This window comes from Pteropus vampyrus, unplaced genomic scaffold, assembly GCF_000151845.1.
Source record: "Pteropus vampyrus isolate Shadow unplaced genomic scaffold, Pvam_2.0 Scaffold18, whole genome shotgun sequence".
Taxonomy (NCBI): domain Eukaryota; kingdom Metazoa; phylum Chordata; class Mammalia; order Chiroptera; family Pteropodidae; genus Pteropus; species Pteropus vampyrus.
Window position 1 is genome coordinate 4,821,734 of NW_011888799.1, and position 6,257 is coordinate 4,827,990.

At 48.9% G+C, this 6,257-nt stretch overlaps 1 long non-coding RNA gene across 1 annotated transcript in view; it reads right to left on the minus strand.

Annotated features, from left to right (window-relative positions):
- Positions 1 to 5,117, minus strand: part of LOC111736138 — a 9,570-nt gene extending 4,453 nt beyond the window's left edge. Inside the window, exons 1-2 of the long non-coding RNA XR_002779085.1 lie at positions 5,036 to 5,117; positions 3,015 to 3,018 (exon numbers count right to left, since the gene is read on the minus strand). This is a non-coding gene — a long non-coding RNA (uncharacterized LOC111736138). The remainder of the gene's footprint in view (positions 1 to 3,014; positions 3,019 to 5,035) is intronic.
- Positions 5,118 to 6,257: the final 1,140 nt, after the last annotated feature.

A 6,257-nucleotide genomic window follows, 5' to 3' on the forward strand; every position in this document is an offset into this window, starting at 1 on the left:
AGTTCTGACTCAGGGCTGCACACCCTTGGCCATGAACCAGGCTTCCTGGAGGAGGTGCCTTTTGTAGGGCTTGGAACAAGATGAGGATCAGAGATTGGCAGACAGGTAGGAGGAAGCGCTTCCAGTGGAAAGTATTCTGTTCAATGGTGGGGCTGGCAGACAGCATTCATTGTGTCTACTGCCAGGCACTGGGGTCACAAAGGAGCCTTAGAGACAAACTCTGCCCTCAAAAAAAAAAAAAAAAGGACACAGGGCAAGTGGGATAGGGAGCGGAAGTGTGCTGTTCTAGATGTAGTGGCAAGGTGATGTTTGAGCAGATCCCTGAAAAGATGAGGGAAGGAGCCACTCGGACATTGGACATCCACATCGGGGGTATATGTGTCCCAGGCAGAGGGACAGGAAGTGTGAAGGCCCTGAGGCAGGAGCTAATGCGTCTGGAGTACACGGAGCAAGAGAGAGAATAATAAGAGGGAAGTCAGAGAAGGGAAGGGGGCAGATTACATAAGGCCCCCAAAGCAATTGTAAAAGTCTGGCTTTTACTCCCAGTGCAGTGGGAGCCATGGGGAGATTCTGAACTCAGTGACATGGGACCAGAGGGGCAGCAGTAGAGGTGGTAAGAAGTGGTCAGATTCTGGATATATTTCAAAATTAGAGCCAGCCCGATTTCCTGAGTTGGGTGTGGGATGTGAGAGAAAAAGAGCAGTCAAGTATGACTCCAGTGTTTTTGGCCTGAGCAACTGGATGGATAAAGTTGCCTTCCTGAAGCGAGAAGGCTGCAGAAGGATCGGGTTTGGGAACAGACCAGAAATTTGCCTTTGAACCCATCGAATTTGAGGTAGCCGCTGTCGGTGCCTCAGTGAGTCATTCTGGAGACCGGGGCCACAGGGGCAATCAGTAAGATTGATCCTGTCTTTATTTAAAATTGTGGTATTTTGTTCATCATGGCTTTTTTGGCATTAATTTTGATTTTTTAAAGTAGTGCATCAAAATATTATTTATCTCGATTACTGAGGTTTGGGGCCCCTGCTTCAATTTTATACCCTAGTCTCAGCTCTGACTGTAACAGTTATCTACGTGGAATGCGAGGGTTGGGCTGGCCTCTGCTTTGATTTCCAGACCCTCCACCGTCCACAGTGAGCCAATGGTCCCCCAGCAGGATCCATGGCAGGAATATGACCTAAAAGGTAGCCACATGCAGCCAGGAGGTGGTCCTGAATGGGGAACATGGCCAGGGCAGGCAGGAGAGGAGTCTAGTCTGTTCAGATATGTTGCTGGCTGACCTAGAAGCAGGCAAAAGGGTGCGAGTCCATCAGCTCACCGCGCCCCACCCGGCCCTGTGATGGATGGCATCTGTCTTCTGCTTTATTAAACTCACACCGCTCAGTTCAGCCCTGGATTTGCAAACGGCTTAATAAGCATTTGGAAGGGATCGGGGAGGGAGACCGGGATTTCAGGGGGTTACCAAGACCCAGACAGGAAACGGCTTGTGCCCTAAGTGGGCCCCAGGAGGGAGTCAGGTGTCTGGGTGGGCAACTGGGAGGAGTATTTGGTTTCACAGAATGCACTTGGGGGCTGGGGGAAGGCCTAGGTCTTTGGTGCCACCCCTCCCCCAGCACTGTTGTTACCACACACTGGGAGTTTACAGCACCTAGAGAGGCATTCTGGACACTTCGGAGGACTGACCCGGGATAGAGGGAGAAGAAGTGGTCCCTATCCACTAGGAGTTCCTAGCTGAAAAAGACAGAGGGATACACAAGGCAGATGCCCCCACAGCCAGCACCACCTCCACCCACCCACACACACACACACACACTCCTTTCCCATTTCTGAACTTCCACAAGCTCTATAGCATGTGTCCTTGGTTTGGAACCAAAGGTACAACCCCTGGCATTGGTACCAGGTGCTCCTTCTCTCCCGAATGAGAATGAAAGCTCCCAGGGGGGAAAGAGTACAGCAAAGGATAGAGCAAAGTCATCTTTTCTCTTCACAGGCAACCTGAGCCCCATTTACTCAGTGATGTGGGGGAGTCAGTTCACACGGGCTGGCCAGAGCAGATTGCAACATCTCATCCTGACTCCCACCAGGGAAGGTCACCTTGGTAGCTTAGAGGCTGCAGTGGTGGGAGCATTTACATCCTGGAAATTGGCGAGTGCCTTTTGTTCCTCCTGGAGAGCCAGCTGTTGAGCATTTACTAGCATACCTCTGCTTTGCCTGCTCTTCCACCAGCAAGAACCATAAGCCCCTCTGGAGATATAAAAATCAACTTTTGCACCTAAAAAGGCCATAGAGCTCTTTCTGGATGGTGGAGATTGGAACTATGTGTCTCTTATTAATAAGGACAGAATCTGGTGTGAATGAGCTTCAGCTGCCTAGGTTCAAATCATCGCTCCACCATTGAATAGTTTGTGATTTACAGAGTTCTTCAGTTAAATCTTGGAGGGATCGTTCTGAGATTTAAATGAGATAATGCTTGAAAGATGCTTTGGAACAAGGCCTGCAAACAGTAAGTAGCCAATAGATGTTAGTCCTTACTCTAGGTCTCTGGTAGTGCTAAATACCTTGTCCTAACCTGAGCCTTACAACCACCCTTGAGGGATATACTGTTGTTCTTCCCATTCCGTAGATTGGGAAAGTAAGGCAAAGATGTATTCATACTTTACCTGAAGTCACCTAGTGGCAGAGTGGGATTTGAACCCAAGACTGTCATGGTATAACAACCCGGATTTCTCACTACTATGCCATTGGATTTCTCCAACACGGGAATGAGGTTGGGAATTATAATAATGGTAAAAATGGCCCTTGGTTTTTCTCCTTTCTCTATCTCGCTGTCAGCAGAAGTAATGGATCTTCTTCCTAGATGACCCCAAGAAGGAGCTTCTCAGAGCCCCGTCCCTCTACCCATCATCTCTACACCTGCTCATGTCTGTCAGATAGTCCCTCCTGAGGCCGGGAGCTACCCTATCAAGGAAATTCACATTTCGCGCTGGTATTTTTGTCCACCTCTTTTCCAACACCTATCTTTTTTATCTCTGGGCTGGTCCCCTAGTCTGTCTCTGTGGTCTGTGTCTTCCCCCCGCCCATGCCCGATCTCCACCCCTAGTCCTCTCAAGCTATGAAAACACCCACTCAAATAAAGAGGAGAAAAAAAGGAAAGAAAGAAAGAAAACACCCACTCAAGAGCTGCCTGACTCTGCAAGAGGCCCAAGGTCAGGGTCAGCAGAGCCAGCCCCAGGAAAGTCAAGGGCCCAGCAGTCTTCCTGCAGTTTTCATTCTAAGTCTCCTTGTTTTCTTTCTGTTTCTTACTAATCTCACCTCTTCTTCCTTCTTCTCACTCCATTTCCTTTCTTCTCCTCTTCCTTGTTTGTCTCTTTGATGTCTCCATCTGTATGTCTTCTGTCTCTCCAACTCTTTTTGCTTTTGTCTCTCTCTGGGTCAGTCTGTTTAGTGACACGTGTGTATGTATATGTTTCTCTCTTTGTTCTTTGTGGATGTCTGTGTATCTGTCTCTGCCTCTCCCTCCTCGCTCTGTGTCTCCTGCCTTTCCCCACCATCTTGAAGTGTGTGTGTGTGCATGTGTATGTGATGTGTGTGTGCATGTGTGTTGCATACATGTACATTGTGTGTGTGTGTGCATGCGGGTGTGTTTGTGTGTGGCTCCCCATGTCTCAGAGTCTAACTCCACCTCAATGCCCTTCCCACTCTGTGTCTGCATGTCTATCTGCCTATCTGCTGTTGACTCTGTGTGTCTGTCTTCAGAGCTGTCTCTCGAGTCTCTCTCCAGCAGCATTTGTTAGGGCTGCACTTTCGAGGCTCCCAGAGGAGACCCCCACTCACCCCTCCCAAAGTTCACTGCCTTGTCAAACGGAGCTAATCTCTTATGGGAGGAAAAAGCCTCATTCAAACTGGGGTGGGGGGGAGTAGAGGGGGAAGGGGAGGTCTCCTTGGCTGCAGCCTGAAAACACCCCGGCCCATAATACCCCTTTTGTTCTAGGCTGGTGGGAGGGGGTGGGCGGTGGAATGAAAGAGGGGGGATATTAAAGGAGCAGGTGAAAGACGTGTGTCTTCAGCAGCCAGAGATAAGCGCTTACCCCCTTCTAATCTGACGGAGGTCTATTATCTTCCCGCCACAGTCATTACTATTAATATTAAACACCCCCCCCAATCCAGCTAGAAAACAACCTGAAGGGGCTGACTCCCTGCCCCAGCCAGTTTCACAGGAGAGACCCTGCCCTGACATCTCCTCCTACTGTACTTGACCACTGCTCAGTCTCCCCAGACCCCAAGTGTCTTGAACTTCCTCATGACCTCCAGCCCCAAGAGCCCCCCTTCTCCATGCCCTCCCCCAACCCCACCCAGCAGCTTGCCTGATCACCAGCCCTTTCTGTCTCTAGTGGTCCCCCAATTCAGCGTCATTTGGGGGGGTTTCTCTGTACCACAACTCTCTTCTCTGCACACCTCAGTGTAACCTGGGAGGGAAGACAGAAGCATGTGGAGGTTTATTCCTCCAACTGTGACATCTGACAGAATTGCATTTGCATTCCAATGCTACCACTTTCAGGCTGGGTGACCAGGGGCAAGTTCCTTAACCCTCTGAGCTTCCGTTTTTCATCTCTAACATAGGCACAAGTTATAGTCCCTATGACATGAGGTTATTTAAAGGATTATATGAAAGAACAAATGAAAGAGCTCTTGGTACGTGCCTGATATGTTTTAATGGCTCAATACACAGTGGTGGTAACTGTTGTTAGTTGGACAGAAAGCAACCCAGGGCAGCAGGTCTATCCATCCATCCCTTCAAGCCAACCTCCAAGCCAACCTCCACGCCGAGCACTGGAGATATAGGGCTGGAGAAAAACGATTTCCTGCCTCCAAGAATTCACAGACTGGTGGCAGCAAGAGGTATAAACAAGCAAACGCATGAACCACAAGAGAAGTTAGTACAAAGGGCTTCGGGAACACAGGACAATACATCCCCCCTCAGTGAGCGATGTTGTGTCCTCACTAGCAAAGGATTAATTGCTTGTTCAGCAGCTACGAGGTAGAAAAGCCAGTCATCACCATATTCATGTCTACAGTTGTAGCTCCCAAGAGGAGAGAGTCCTCAGGCTTCTGTCAGGAGTGGCAGGAGAGGTGTAGGTGTGCGAGGCCCCCTTCCCTGCTCCCAGGGCACTGGATCACCAGAGTTGGCCTAAGGAGCCTGTAGACATGGAAGGAGGAGAGTGAGAGCTGACATTTACAAAGTGTCTTTTTTGGTGCAGGCACTTAGCTGGGTGTTTCAGTACTAGGTCACTCACTTCTTATCACCACCCCTCTCCTAAGCAGGCATCATCGTACCCATTTCACAGGAGAGCAAACTGGCTCAGAGAGAGGATATGATTTTCCTAAGAGCCCATGGCTAGAAAATGGCAGAGCAAGATTTTAAGCCACATCTCTCTGGTTCCAAAATCCATGTTCTTTCCATCCCTAGTGCATCTCAGATTTCCAGCCCCATCTTTATCTCATCTTCATCCTTCACATCAGGGAAGCTTGAAAAAATATACGAGAGATGGGAGGGGATTGGATAAGGGAACCAGCCTCCTGCAAGCCCCCAATTTTCTTAAAATCTTCTGTTTTATCTTAGAAGTCTATATAAACTTTGAATTTTACTCCATAATATGGCTATATTTGTTATAAATAAAAATAGTGTTTTAAAATGTCACTAAAAACTTTCCCCAAAAAATCTTGGACTAAAATGTGAAGCCCCAAAAAAGTGTGCCATTTATTCTATTGCTTCCTCTGATCCTTGTGTGGGGAGGCATTTCTTGTTTGTGTCTGCCCAGCAGCCTTGTTCACCTCTGGTGATTGCGCCCTTTTCCCTCACAGAATGGCCGCTCCCTCATTCCATACGATTCTATGGGGCTGCCAGTCACAATGCCCTGCCCCTCTGGCCTCAGGGTAGGCACATGAGCCAGGCCTAATCAATCACTGCACACCATTTTCTAGCCACTTGATTCGTCTAAGAGATGGGCACATGACTCTTCCCCCCGCCCATGCCCGATCTCCACCCCTAGTCCTCTCAAGCTATGAAAACACCCACTCAAATAAAGAGGAGAAAAAAAGGAAAGAAAGAAAGAAAACACCCACTCAAGAGCTGCCTGACTCTGCAAGAGGCCCAAGGTCAGGGTCAGCAGAGCCAGCCCCAGGAAAGTCAAGGGCCCAGCAGTCTTCCTGCAGTTTTCATTCTAAGTCTCCTTGTTTTCTTTCTGTTTCTTACTAAT